Source organism: Trachemys scripta, chromosome 2 (assembly GCF_013100865.1).
Source record: "Trachemys scripta elegans isolate TJP31775 chromosome 2, CAS_Tse_1.0, whole genome shotgun sequence".
Classification (NCBI taxonomy): Eukaryota; Metazoa; Chordata; order Testudines; family Emydidae; genus Trachemys; species Trachemys scripta.
The window spans coordinates 271228347-271240991 of record NC_048299.1 but is presented as its reverse complement, the minus strand read 5'-3'; the positions used below and the strand labels follow the sequence as shown (position 1 = coordinate 271240991).

The 12645-nt window shown below is 45.4% G+C and overlaps 1 protein-coding gene across 2 annotated transcripts in view; it reads left to right on the top strand.

Annotated features, from left to right (window-relative positions):
• The window catches only part of FAM135B (family with sequence similarity 135 member B), a 348914-nt gene that overhangs the window by 33389 nt on the left and 302880 nt on the right, over positions 1–12645 (top strand). The window contains exon 1 of one of the 2 annotated variants that reach the window (XM_034763664.1): positions 6450–6632. The exons of the other annotated variant lie outside the window; for it this stretch is intronic. The gene's annotated coding sequence lies outside the window, so the exon portion shown is untranslated. Of the gene's footprint in view, positions 1–6449; positions 6633–12645 lie in introns of those variants that run through there. 2 annotated transcript variants of the gene reach the window in all.

Below are 12645 nucleotides of genomic sequence, written 5' to 3'. Positions count from 1 at the left end.
TACTTGTGAAGATGTTTTTCCCTCTCTTCGTTAGGCGGAGCCTGTCTCTGCCTAGCACTCCTCCTTCTTCGAACACCATCCCATGGTCGAAGAATCCAAAACCTTCTCTCCGACACCATGATCACCAATTAACTGAAGGGAATAAGTTGATGTTTCCCAGGTTCATGAAGTGTAGCAAGCCTTGAATCCCAGTTCTATTTAAGATCCAGCAGTTTTACTGGTAACATACTGAACAAAGAATGTTGTCTCTGTAGTAATTCCACCCGCTCTCTGGCTTCTTTATAGGAGTGACCCTGACAAATAGTGCCCAGTGTATGTTTTACTCTAATTCCTTCAGTTCTGGGGGACCCTCTCTCATTACTTAATGATTATTTATTGCATATTGTGGGCCTCAATAATCACTTTCTCCTCCATCCTCTCTCTCTCTTTGTGATTGGCAAGGAGATCACCGTTGTTGCCAGGGTGAAATGCTTGTAATCTGAGTTAGGGCATTCTTGGTGACAGATGATTGGGTGGAAGTACCAATGAGCCTGAGTCTTGGCACACTTAGGGCACTTTGCAAAAGCCGTCTCTTGCTGCAAGGCCATCTGCTCCCCAGTAACACCAGCACAGAATGAGCTTGTGACCTCTGGCCAATGAATTGCCAGAATGATCCCTCTTGTAGCCAGAGCTAAGATGAGGGAGGGTGGTGATAAGAGGCCCTTTGGAGGGAGAATTCAGTGTGGTTGGTATCTACATATACAGTTTACTGTGCGGCAGCTGCCCAGCAGGCTACCAATTGCCGGCAATTCAGCTGTCCCTCCCCGCACTGCCATGTGATGCTCCTGCTCTCTGCCTTGGAGCTGCTCCTGGGGGTCTCCTGCTTGCTGTGCGGGGGTGGGGTGGGAGGGAAGAAGGGGAATAATGTCAGCGTGTCCCCCTCTCCCCTGCTCCTGCACCCCACTTACCCCTTCTTCCATAGAGCAGGGGGGACACACGACAGGGCTCAGGACGGAGGGAGCTTCCTGGGAGCAGCTACTGTCTCAACTTGCTGATCTACATAAAGGAAGTGTACTTAGAGTGGGTCCGCGTACTTAAAGGGGCAATGCGCATCTCTCTCTCTCTCTCTCTCTCACACATGGTGTGTGTCTCTGTCTGTCTGCCATGCTGTCTCCCCTCCCTCCATTCATGCTGTCTTGTAGAGTGTGAGGTTATGTTAACAACAATGAGTTAACCTTGAGCCAATTGCTAGTTCATCATTTAGCAGTAAGGCATCCCCTGGGAAACATCCCATCCTCTTCCACCCTCTGGCTTCACCACCTCAACCAAGCTTCACAATCATCATCGCTGTGTACCAGTATTAAACTGTTTGTTTAAAACATATACTGTGTGTGTATACACATATTCCCTGGAACCTAACCCCCCCCATTTACATTAATTCTTATGGGGAAATTGGATTCGCTTAACATCGTTTCACTTAAAGTCACATTTTCAGGAACATAACTACATTAAGCGAGGAGTTACTGTAACAGCTTTGCTGTCCCCAAGGGACAGTGTCACACCAGCTTGTTTGGCTCTATGGAGGATCAACTCCTATATAACATCACAGTGCTGATAAAATTATGGTGAAAACAATGTTATGTTTCTTATCAAAGGTTAAGATTTAAGAGATAGCAAGTGAGGATAATGGAAACAGGCTGCATATAAAACACAATCAATACAGGCTTTCTAGAGTCGACATTTAACTTGAACAGGCTAACCATCTGTCTCAAAGCAGTCTACTCTCACCATAGCCACCTTGTAGTGTTTCTAGCCAAGGCTGGTTGGGATCCCATTATCATGACTGTAATTGCACTGCCTAACTACTTCCTCAGGTGCAGGATAAAGGGGTGTCCTTTTTCTTTGCCTTCCCCTTACATTCCCCAAAGTTATTGTTTGCCCCCAGACTCAAGATGACTCTTCTCTCTCCCCCACCCCCAGTAGTTTATTCCCTGGTTTGCTGACTCCATGTTAAGATCACATCCTTCTGTTGATTTCATATGCAAAGAGGGCTTCCATTGTGTTGGCTTAAAAAGTAGAATTTGTGTGAACCAAGGCAGACCGGTGAATATACATTCTTGTGTTACAGGTACTAGAAAATGTGTGGGTTTTATGGCCAGAAGGAACATTGTGATCATCCATAGAATCATAGAATCATAGAATATCAGAGTTGGAAGGGACCTCAAGAGGTCATCTAGTCCAACCCCCTGCTCAAAGCAGGACCAATTCCCAGCTAAATCATCCCAGCCAGGGCTTTGTCAAGCCGGGCCTTAAAAACCTCCAAGGAAGGAGACTCCACCACCTCCCTAGGTAACGCATTCCAGTGTTTCACCACCCTCCTAGTGAAATAGTTTTTCCTGATATCCAACCTGGACCTCCCCCACTGCAACTTGAGACCATTGCTTCTTGTTCTGTCATCTGCCACCACTGAGAACAGCCGAGCTCCATCCTCTTTGGAACCCCCCTTCAGGTAGTTGAAGGCTGCTATCAAATCCCCCCTCATTCTTCTCTTCTGGAGACTAAACAATCCCAGTTCTCTCAGCCTCTCCTCATAAGTCATGTGCTCCAGACCCCTAATCATTTTTGTTGCCCTCCGCTGGACTCTTTCCAATTTTTCCACATCCTTCTTGTAGTGTGGGGCCCAAAACTGGACACAGTATTCCAGATGAGGCCTCACCAATGTCGAATAAAGGGGAACGGTCACGTTCCTCGATCTGCTGGCAATGCCCCTACTTATACAGCCCAAAATGCCGTTAGCCTTCTTGGCTACAAGAGCACACTGTTGACTCATATCCAGCTTCTCGTCCACTGTGACCCCTAGGTCCTTTTCAGCAGAACTGCTACCTAGCCATTCGGTCCCTAGTCTGTAGCAGTGCATGGGATTCTTCCGTCCTAAGTGCAGGACTCTGCACTTGTCCTTGTTGAACCTCATCAGTTTTTTTTCTGCCCAATCCTCTAATTTGTCTAGGTCCCTCTGTATCCGATCCCTACCCTCTAGTGTATCTACCACGCCTCCTAGTTTAGTGTCATCTGCAAACTTGCTGAGAGTGCAGTCCACACCATCCTCCAGATCATTAATAAAGATATTAAACAAAACCGGCCCCAGGACCGACCCTTGGGGCACTCCACTTGAAACCGGCTGCCAACTAGACATGGAGCCATTGATCACTACCCATTGAGCCCGACGATCTAGCCAGCTTTCTATCCACCTTACAGTCCATTCATCCAGCCCATACTTCTTTAACTTGGTGGCAAGAATACTGTGGGAGACCGTATCAAAAGCTTTGCTAAAGTCAAGAAATAACACATCCACTGCTTTCCCCTCATCCATTCTGATGCTGCATAATACAGCGGATGGGATCCCACCCAGTAATTCCTGTGTCAAGCAGAATAGGAAAAACTCTGGAATGTCACACTTTGTCATAGTGTTACAACCTAAGCAGCATTCTCCCATCCACCTCCAACTCCATGGAAATCTTTTTGTGTGCATATTAGGCTCCGTGGTGATGAGGGTGTGGCTGAACAGGTAGGGGGTGGAATTTGGTAATGACCTCTTGGCAATCTCATCCTAAAGCCTGTGAAGGGGAGAGACCAATAACCTCCAGTGGTGAAAATCATAGCCCAGATATTGATACTGTTAGGCAGGTGTGGATAGGTACACCTCTACCCCGATATAATGCTGTCCTCGGGAGCCAAAAAATCATACCGCGTTATAGGTGAAACCACGTTATATCGAACTTGCTTTGATTCGCCGGAGTGTGCAGCCCTGCCCCCCCACTCTCCCCGGAGCGCTGCTTTACCGCGTTATATCCTAATTTGTGTTATATCGAGGTAGAGGTGTATATACCAATTTTCAGGCAATATTATTTGATAAGATCAGATGCCCATAGAGCTTTTGGGGAAAGGGAAAATCCTATTTCAGGAGTGGGGTTTTTATTGTTTTTATTTCCTTTCCATTTAAATGTGGACTAACTCAAATTAGACTGCTAACCAAATGTGTCCCTTTTACACAAGAGATCCTTTCCTCATGAGGGGGTTAAAAGGCATGTTTTTACAACGAGAAATGAAAATATAGCAATTGAAGGAATTAACATATTGTAGTGGCTGACGCAAATGTTTGTCTATTTATAAGACTAAATATGTTGGACTCTAAGAGCTTTGAGAGGTAAATGCTGAGAATGATGGACCCGTTAGTGCCAAGGCTATACAAGGAAGCAAGAGGAAGTGCTGCTAGCTTGAAGGCAAAGAAGAACTGTTAATGACATGGGAATTGTTCAGTATATAACAAAACTCCGCTTTCTGTGTGCCGCTTACACAATCTGTATTTTAAAAATGCAGGCGTAGATCATGTTTAAACACTTATCATATTTAGGACTCTTTAGAGTTCCCCAGATCATTTAGCTTGTGTGTGTGAGAGAGGGGGGGCGTTGTTTGTGTGTTCTTTTAAGCTTTGCCGGGAATTGCGGAAGATTTCTGTGCTAGTGGAATTTAAAGGCAGTTCTCATACTAATTGCTTTCTATGCACCCCTGCATGTATATGGCTCCGTGTTGAAATGAAATGCCAAAGGGCCTGGAGGTCTAGTAAGTAACAGCTATATCCTGAAAGATGTTTGAGCACTTCCAGAAAGATGCGGAGTCCCTTAACTCGTCTTGACTTCAGTGGTGGTGGAGGGCACCCAGCACCTTGCAGGGTTGAGCCATAAGTTATTAGCCAGCCTAGGTAAACTCCGTAGTTAGGAGGATAGAAAGTGCTCATCTGAGTGATTTCCTTTATTCCCTTGCAGACAAATCTTGGTCCCTTGTGCACATCCCATGAAAGTTTTTACCCCTCTCCACCCATGAGGCAAAATAAATGCCCCTTGAGCTAGGAACCAGCATCCAAAGAAGTGGGCTGTAGTCCACGAAAGCTTATGCTCTAATAAATTTGTTAGTCTCTAAGATACCACAAGTACTCCTGTTCTTTTTGAGCTAGGAAGTGATACTCGGACTTTGGCTTTCAAGCCACAAGTGGCTCTTTAATGTCTCCCCTGCGGCTCTTTGCAGCACGTAATATTAAAACACTGATTTAATTATTAACCAATCAGGATGTGATGAACCACTTGTAGTGGATAAAATAATACTTGATCTGTCATTTTTGTTGTGCGAATAATAGATATGTAACTAAATATTTCTCCTGTCGTACTGTTTAAATATGACTCTGTAGTACTATAGTACATGAAACAATGAATTTACACAACTGTGGCTCTTTTGGGTAACGTTGATGGCTAATTTGGCAGCTGAACCACTGAGCTAGGGAGAGAACACCCAAAACTCCAGTGGGAGTCCATGGGGGAGCTGTGGGTGCTCAGCGCTTCTGAAAATTAGACTCTCATTGACTGAAGTGCAAGGATGGCGTGCACTTAATACAAGGTTCATGCATCAAATATGAGAGAGATTAATGAGGCATGGTCTTCAAATGCACCCTGTATTAAGCCATAACTGACCCTTCCGTGTCTATCATTCACTCATGAGTCTGTTCTACTGTTGCTGATATGGGGATTGCAGGGTCCCTCAGTTTGCTTTGCCTGGAGCCTGCCTTCCCTGGTCAGTAGAACTGCAGACAGTGCATTGTATTTAGGATTTTGCTCAGCCCTGAAGCAGGGGGACATAGGGCTGCTGGATAGGAGAGGATGGGGCAGGATGTGGTGCTGTGGTTGGATATTTTGTGATATCATGTGTAATGACTGCTGTGTTGGGTCCTTACCAGGAATGGAGGAAACTTCTGGATTTCCAGTATAGAAGCATGTAACCTGATGCCTCTTCATATGAAGAAGTAAATCCGCTTAGACAGGGCATGTCTACACATACAGCAGTGCAGCTGCACCGTGTCTGGTGAAGATGCTGTATGCTGATAGGAGACAGCTCTCCCATCGACATAATAAAACCGCCTCCACAAGTGACGGTAGCTATGTTGGCAGGAGAAGCTCTCCCACTGACTTACACTGACTTCTGTCACTCAGGGGTGGTTTTTTCACAACCCTGAGTGACATATGTCATGCCGACATAAGCTGTAATGTAGACGTAGCTGTAATAGGCCCCTAGCTTTTGTGGCGCAGACAGCAGAGGGGATGGGTTACATACACTGAACAATGGTTACTTGGTCTTTGTTGAAAGAGTACATTTTGCGAGCATAATTAAGGCACCTCTATTTGGGGTGGGGGAAAAGCCACTGAGTTCTGAGTTTGCTCTAGCATAAATCAATTTATCATTTTAGAAAAGTCTTTTAAGACACTAGTGTGGAGCTGTTCACTAAATGGTTCAGAACATCCTCCTTATATAACCCTTCATCTGGGCTGGGTTCCAGCCTTTCTTGGTTTCATATGTTTTTATATCTCTGAGCGATTAAGCCTGTGTTAATTACCATATTGCGGTCAGCTGAGGTAACAGATATGGGGTGTGATTTATGTAACTTTTATAGCACATTACCGACTGCTACTTTACTATGACGTCTGCACAAATCCCAAAAGGCAGTCAAGCGAAAATAGTCACACTTATGTTCATAAAGCTCAACACCTAAATAGGTGTCTTGAATATCAGTGGGATTTCATAAGCAGGAGGAGATCAACTAACAACAGGTACGTGGTATTTCTGTACACAGCATTGTAGGACCAATATTTGAATACTGTGTCCAGACTCAAAAAAGGGTGTTGAAAAATGGGTTTAGAAAAAAGCTACAAGCATCACTAAGGTCTGAAAAATATGCCTCAGAGTGAGACTTAATCTCAATCTATTTCATTTATTGAAGAGAAAGTGAAGAGGTGACTTGATCTCCGTCTCCAAGTATGTATGTGGGAAAGAAATTTCTGATGGCAGGCAGTTCTTTGAGCCAAAAGATCTTGGTGTTCTTCCTTTCTGTTTAAAGCTGAAGGTGGACAAATTCAGATTAGAACTAAGGGACAATTTTTTAACACTGAGGGGAATTAACCCTTGGAACAACTTGCTTCAGGATGTGGTGGAGTCTCCGTCACTCCAACTCTTCAAATTAAGACTGGATGTCTTCAGTGAGTGATGCAGGTGCCTCAGCACCTCTGAAATCAGTGCTTTGACATCCTCCTTTGCTCAAGAGCGGAATCAATATTAAAGGGTCCAGGACTGTTTCCCATGTGTGCCTTGTGCATGTCCTGAACTAGGGCGCATCCCAAGCATGTGTGCTTTCTACAGTCTGACGTCTTATCCCTCTCGTATAGCTGAGCATGCTCTGTGTGAGTGCAGTGCTCTGCTTTGGGAGGACAGGCACCTGGATCTACTGCCGTGAAGCTGCTTAAGAATCTAACTGCTGGTGTCAGAGAGAACAATGTGCTTTTGCCTTCTTCCTGGGACCAGTGCATTATCTCATAGCACTCCTAGGGCCTAATTCTGCTCTCCAGCCAACCTCGCTGAAGTCACTGAGGTTGCATGGATATAACTGAGTGCAGAATTTTTCCTGTTTAGTTTTTTTTTTTTAAATCTCTTACTTATCCTTTAAATGTTGTTCACCCTGCTCTTCAATGCTGTAATTTGTACTATTTACAGTCTGTTTGCAAAATTCTTTTGGCACATGGCTTTACACTCTGAAGGAAGCTATCAAAATAAAACTGCAGCCCTTGTGTGCTGTGGCATGAAGATCTTGTCATAGCTCATCAAAGAGCTGTGAGGGCTGGCTTAATTGGCAAACTCTGACCCGGCTCGCACCCCTTGCATAAACAGACATAGCAACTAGATTGCTGTCCATCTCTGCAAAGTCCCCGCCCAAGGAAATTAATATTAATCATGCTTCTTACAGTGGTACCTAAAGACCAGCCAAAAATGGGCACCCGTTCTAGGCACTGTACAGAGTGGTAGATGGTTTTGGTAACACTTCAGTGAAACTCAAAAGATTTTGGGCAACTCTGTTCAACTTCTTTGTCTGGCACCACTGGTGTGGTGAGGAGCTCTACAGACATGTAAGGCTAGAGTGTGCCCTCTAGCTAGACAAGATATCAATGAGACTGAAGAAGGGTGGGCTGCAGCGTAATAGAAAAGTAGTTATGCATTTGAGCCCAGCATGCATCTTGCTAATTCCAAGTACATTTGTTTTAAGGAGTTAACATGGGCTAAATGAAGGTCTAATGGGATGAAGTGAGAGCAGGGGGGTGAGTGAGTATTTGTGGAATAGCAGTCATAATAAAAGCCATTTGAAGAGGTGTTGGCTGGAAGGGAGTGAGATTGCATGGCCTGATGGAGGAGGGAGGCATACGGAATAGCATGGCAAAAAGGCAGAAGCAAAAGGATCTCTCTCTATCTAGCTTAGCTGTTTATCTGTCTCTCATTACCATAGTATCTGAGCACCTCACAATCTTTAATGTGCTAATCCTCACAACATTCCTGTGAGGTAGGGAAGTGCTATTATCCCAATGTTACAAATGGGGAATTGAGAAACCAAGAGACTAAGTGACTTGTCCAAAGTCACACAAGAATGTCTGTGGCAAAGCAGGGAATTAAACTCAGGTTTCCACTGTTGCAAGCTAGTATGCTAGCCACTGGATCATCCTTCCTCCCTGGGATGGAGACAGAGTAAGGCATCCAGAACCATGGAAGGGCACATAAATTAAATAGCCCTGCCCCCTCCATTGGGATTTTAACAGAGAAAGAGAACTGAAGGAGATGGGGCCTTGAAGGAGAGGTTCAACTTGCTGAGGGACGAGACAGAGAATCAGTGGAGGAGTGGTTTGAGAGCTGGGTTAGGTGCTGGACTGGAGAACTGACTGGACCAGCGTGGGGAGATGATGGAAATGGTGGTGGCAGTGACATTCTTTCCCTCACTGATGTTTCATAAGCCATGTTGGGGCCTACCATTGGTGCCCACTCAGCCTTTGCCTTCCTCTGCTGCCTCTTCATCACCATGGGGTCTGAGCACCTCCCAAACTATGTGGGGAGGGATAGCTCAGTGGTTTGAGCATTGGCTTGCTAAACCCAGGCTTGTGAGTTCAATCCTTGAGGGGGCCACTTGGGGATCTGCGGCAAAAATCAGTACTTGGTCTTGCTAGTGAAGGCAGGGGGCTGGACTTGATGACTTTTCAAGGTCCCTCCAGTTCTAGGAGATGGGATATCTCCTTAATTTATTTTTTATTTATTTATTGTCCTGATTGCTGCTTTCAGGTCCCCCTGGAGGGAATGCAAAAAAAATTGCCCCCAGAGGCAGAAAAAAACAAGTTTAGAAGCATGTTGCTGGGTTTTGTGTGATAGGTGGAGTTGGGGGGCCGTTTTCATGGTCCATAAATATCTGCACTTTCTGGCCTGCCTTGTCTCTCCCCCCCGCCCATCACATTAAGAAGGACTAAGCTCCCATTGCGCAAATCTCTCTGTAGCTTGCTTTTCCTCTTAGCACACTGGGTTCTACAGTTGTCTCCTCCTCCCTGGCTTCCACAAGGCTGTCCAACAGCAGTGTCTTACTAACATGGGAACTTAAGATGGATTTTTTTGGTAATATCCAAAATAATAATGGGAGCACCCACAGTTCTATTGGGCTTACAACAAAACGGAGAGTAGAGAGAAACCCCAGGAATCAGGGCATGAGAGCCATGAATCGACTTTCCCTATGGACAGTTTGCTCCTTAATTGCCCACATCAGGGTTTCTTGCATCTTCCTCTGAAGCATCTTGTACTAGTCGGGAGACAGGATCCTGGCTTAGATGGACCCACACGTCTGACCTGACGCAGCAATCTCTGTGTTCCAGATCCCCGTCTCCTCAGGCAAAGGATGAATTCTGTGCTGCATAAGTTCCCTGACTGTTGCCCAAGTCTTGAGCAACATGCTGATATCTTTCTCACCACTGTGGTTAGTTGGGTCCCTGGGGACATCATGGCTCCTTTTCTCTCTCCCATGTGCTGCCAGTCTCTGTACAGCAAGCTCCAGTGCTTCTCCCCACATTGTAATCGGATGCCAAAATCTTTTAGGTACTGCAATGATGCAAGACCCCCCCCCGCCCATCCTATTGGGAGGCATTGTGTTGCCTTCCCAGAGCTCCCAAGCCTAGAGGAAGAATGCTGCTGTATTATTTCTAGGACAGTGCAGGGTGTGGTCCTAGCCACACTCAGCCAGCTCTTCTGGTGAGTAACAAGTGGGGCAGGCAGAGCCATGTCCCTCTCACCTCTTTAGGAACAGTTTGTTCTAGGAGGTTCCCTTGTAGCCTGGCTAGCACAGGGACTGCACTTGTAGCTGGCCTCTCACCCAGACATGCACAGAAGTGGGGAGGAAGGGTCCTTGTGTTCCAGGGCTAGGCATAATCAAATACTGCTATTTATTACTAGTTGGACCAAATCCAGGAGCTCAGAACCGAACCCTTCCAAATTTCAGCATGGGGAGATAGTTGGTTGCAAACTCAGCCCTACAATTTGGATTCTGAATCCGTTCCAGAACTGGCAGGGGCCTGTGTTACAGTTCGGGTTTAGGAATGGCCATTCTTATGAGATCTCGGGTCATTTTGAGCTCAAATCTTGGTTGCATCGGACTAGAACCAAATTCTGACCCTGGCAAGGCCTGGTACCAGAACTCCAAACCCAGTCTAAGCTTGACATGAGTCTGTCAACTGCCTCCTTGGCCCATCCCTTTGGATTCTTTTCCTCTACACCATTCACTAGTGTCAGGAGCTCCTTTTCCTTAAACTCAAGGCTTGTTTTTGTACCAGCTGTTTAAGACAGTGCTACCACAGGTGTAAGCAATAAAGTCTGAACTGAGGTGAGGCAACAATAGCAGAAAGAGTGGCTGCAATTTGAAGCATTTCCACAGGAATGACAAACACTTAAAATTGCAGGGTCTGTTTTTCAGTGTTGACATGCATTCAGCATCGTTCTACCAAGTCTTCACTCACCATCTCTCTCTGGATATTCTCAGATGCTCCTCCCTAGAGGATGTGCTCTAATATGAAAAGACTATTTTCAGGCCTATTGCTGCGGTGGGTAGCCACACACAAATGAAAAGAGTAGCAGTCTCTAAAGGCTAAAGACTTTTGACTCAACTCTCAGGTTGCATTGTCTTGGGGGCAAGTGACTCAGAAGGTCAGTGGTGTTAGGATCTGCCATGCGTCTGTGGTGCATAATTGTGTGTGTGTCTCTCTGCTGACTTCCAGAGATAAGTGTCACTGGATGGAACCTCAGACCTGCAAAGGGAGGGTTGGAGTGAGAGTGTGTGTGTGTGTGTGTGTGGTGTCACCTTCTAGTGTCTGGTAATCTACACTCAATAGAAATCCTCCATAATGATGCAGCTTACTTGCTGTTCTTTTAAATAATAAACTATTAGCTTATGGTCAGAAATGAATGACCAAATTCTATTTCTTGTTAAATAGATGAGCCAGCTGCTTGTAATGACCAGGGATGACTAAGCATTTTCTGCTGATGATCAATATAGTGGAATGAGAACAAGCTCCCTTTACACATTACTGTATGTAAACCCCTCTCATGCACGCTCCTTGCCTCAGTAAAGTACAACAAAACATTCAATACACTTGCACTGCTATATTGTAACTTTTTTTTAATACCTCAAGTGGAGAGAAGGACTGGTGTCCTCCCTCTGCTAGCTGCCTGGACATAACCAGATTGAGGCCATGTCTACACTAAAGACCTACACCCCGACCAACGTAGTTATAATGGTCTAATCCCCTTGTATAGCCAGCACTATGTAGACCAGAGAACTTCTCCCATCAACATAGCTATCACCTCTTGAGGAGGTAGATTAACTACACTGGTGGGAAAAGCTCTCCTGTTGGGGCAATACCATCTACAGCAGTAAAACTGCAGCACTGTATGTGAAGACAAGCCCTGGGAATGAATTTTAGTTGTTAAAGTGCCTAACATAGAATGACCTTTCTTGCCCCAAATCCAAGGCTGTTATCTGAGCCCTGGTCTCTAGGGCCTTGTCTATACTGAACAATGTAGCAGTAAGTCAGCCTGTTACGGTTCTGTGGCATGGTGTTAAGAACTGCAGAACCCGGCCTATGCTGCAGTTTCCTTCATTGGTACCTTGGTGAAGGTGCATTGGTGGATTATTGGCTCTGAAGTTTGCTAATGGAGGTGCAGCCTACTACTGAATAATGACTTTTTGGCCTCTTTAGTCCCACATACAAATTGTAAGGGAGACTTTACTTGGACAATTCTCGCCTGATTCAGCAGGCAGCATTTCCAGTACCTCATCGTCGCCGCAAGGGACAGTGTTAACTTATGGTGGATTTTTAGAATGACAATTTTTGTTTATTTCATCCCTAGCTGCTCCCCTGAATTCCACTGACCAAACACACAAGGGGTCCAGGGTTGTAGTGTTCCTGTAGGCTGACTTCATGTGGGCTAGAGATAAAGGGAGATGATTAGAGCTGAGTGGGAAACAGGTTTCCTATGAAAAATTTTGAGTTTTCAAATAAAATGTCCATTCTGCATATGGATGAAACCCAAATCTCTTGATTTTTTTTTTTTTTTTGGTGAATAACCAGAGAAAGGGGAAGAGAGAGAAACAGCCACCCCAGAATAGCACTTACCTGGGAGGTGGGAGATCCAGGTTGAAGTCCCTGCTCTGTCTGATTCAGTCTCCCACATCCCAAGTGAATGCTCTAACCCCTGGGCTATTTTAGGGTGTGGTAT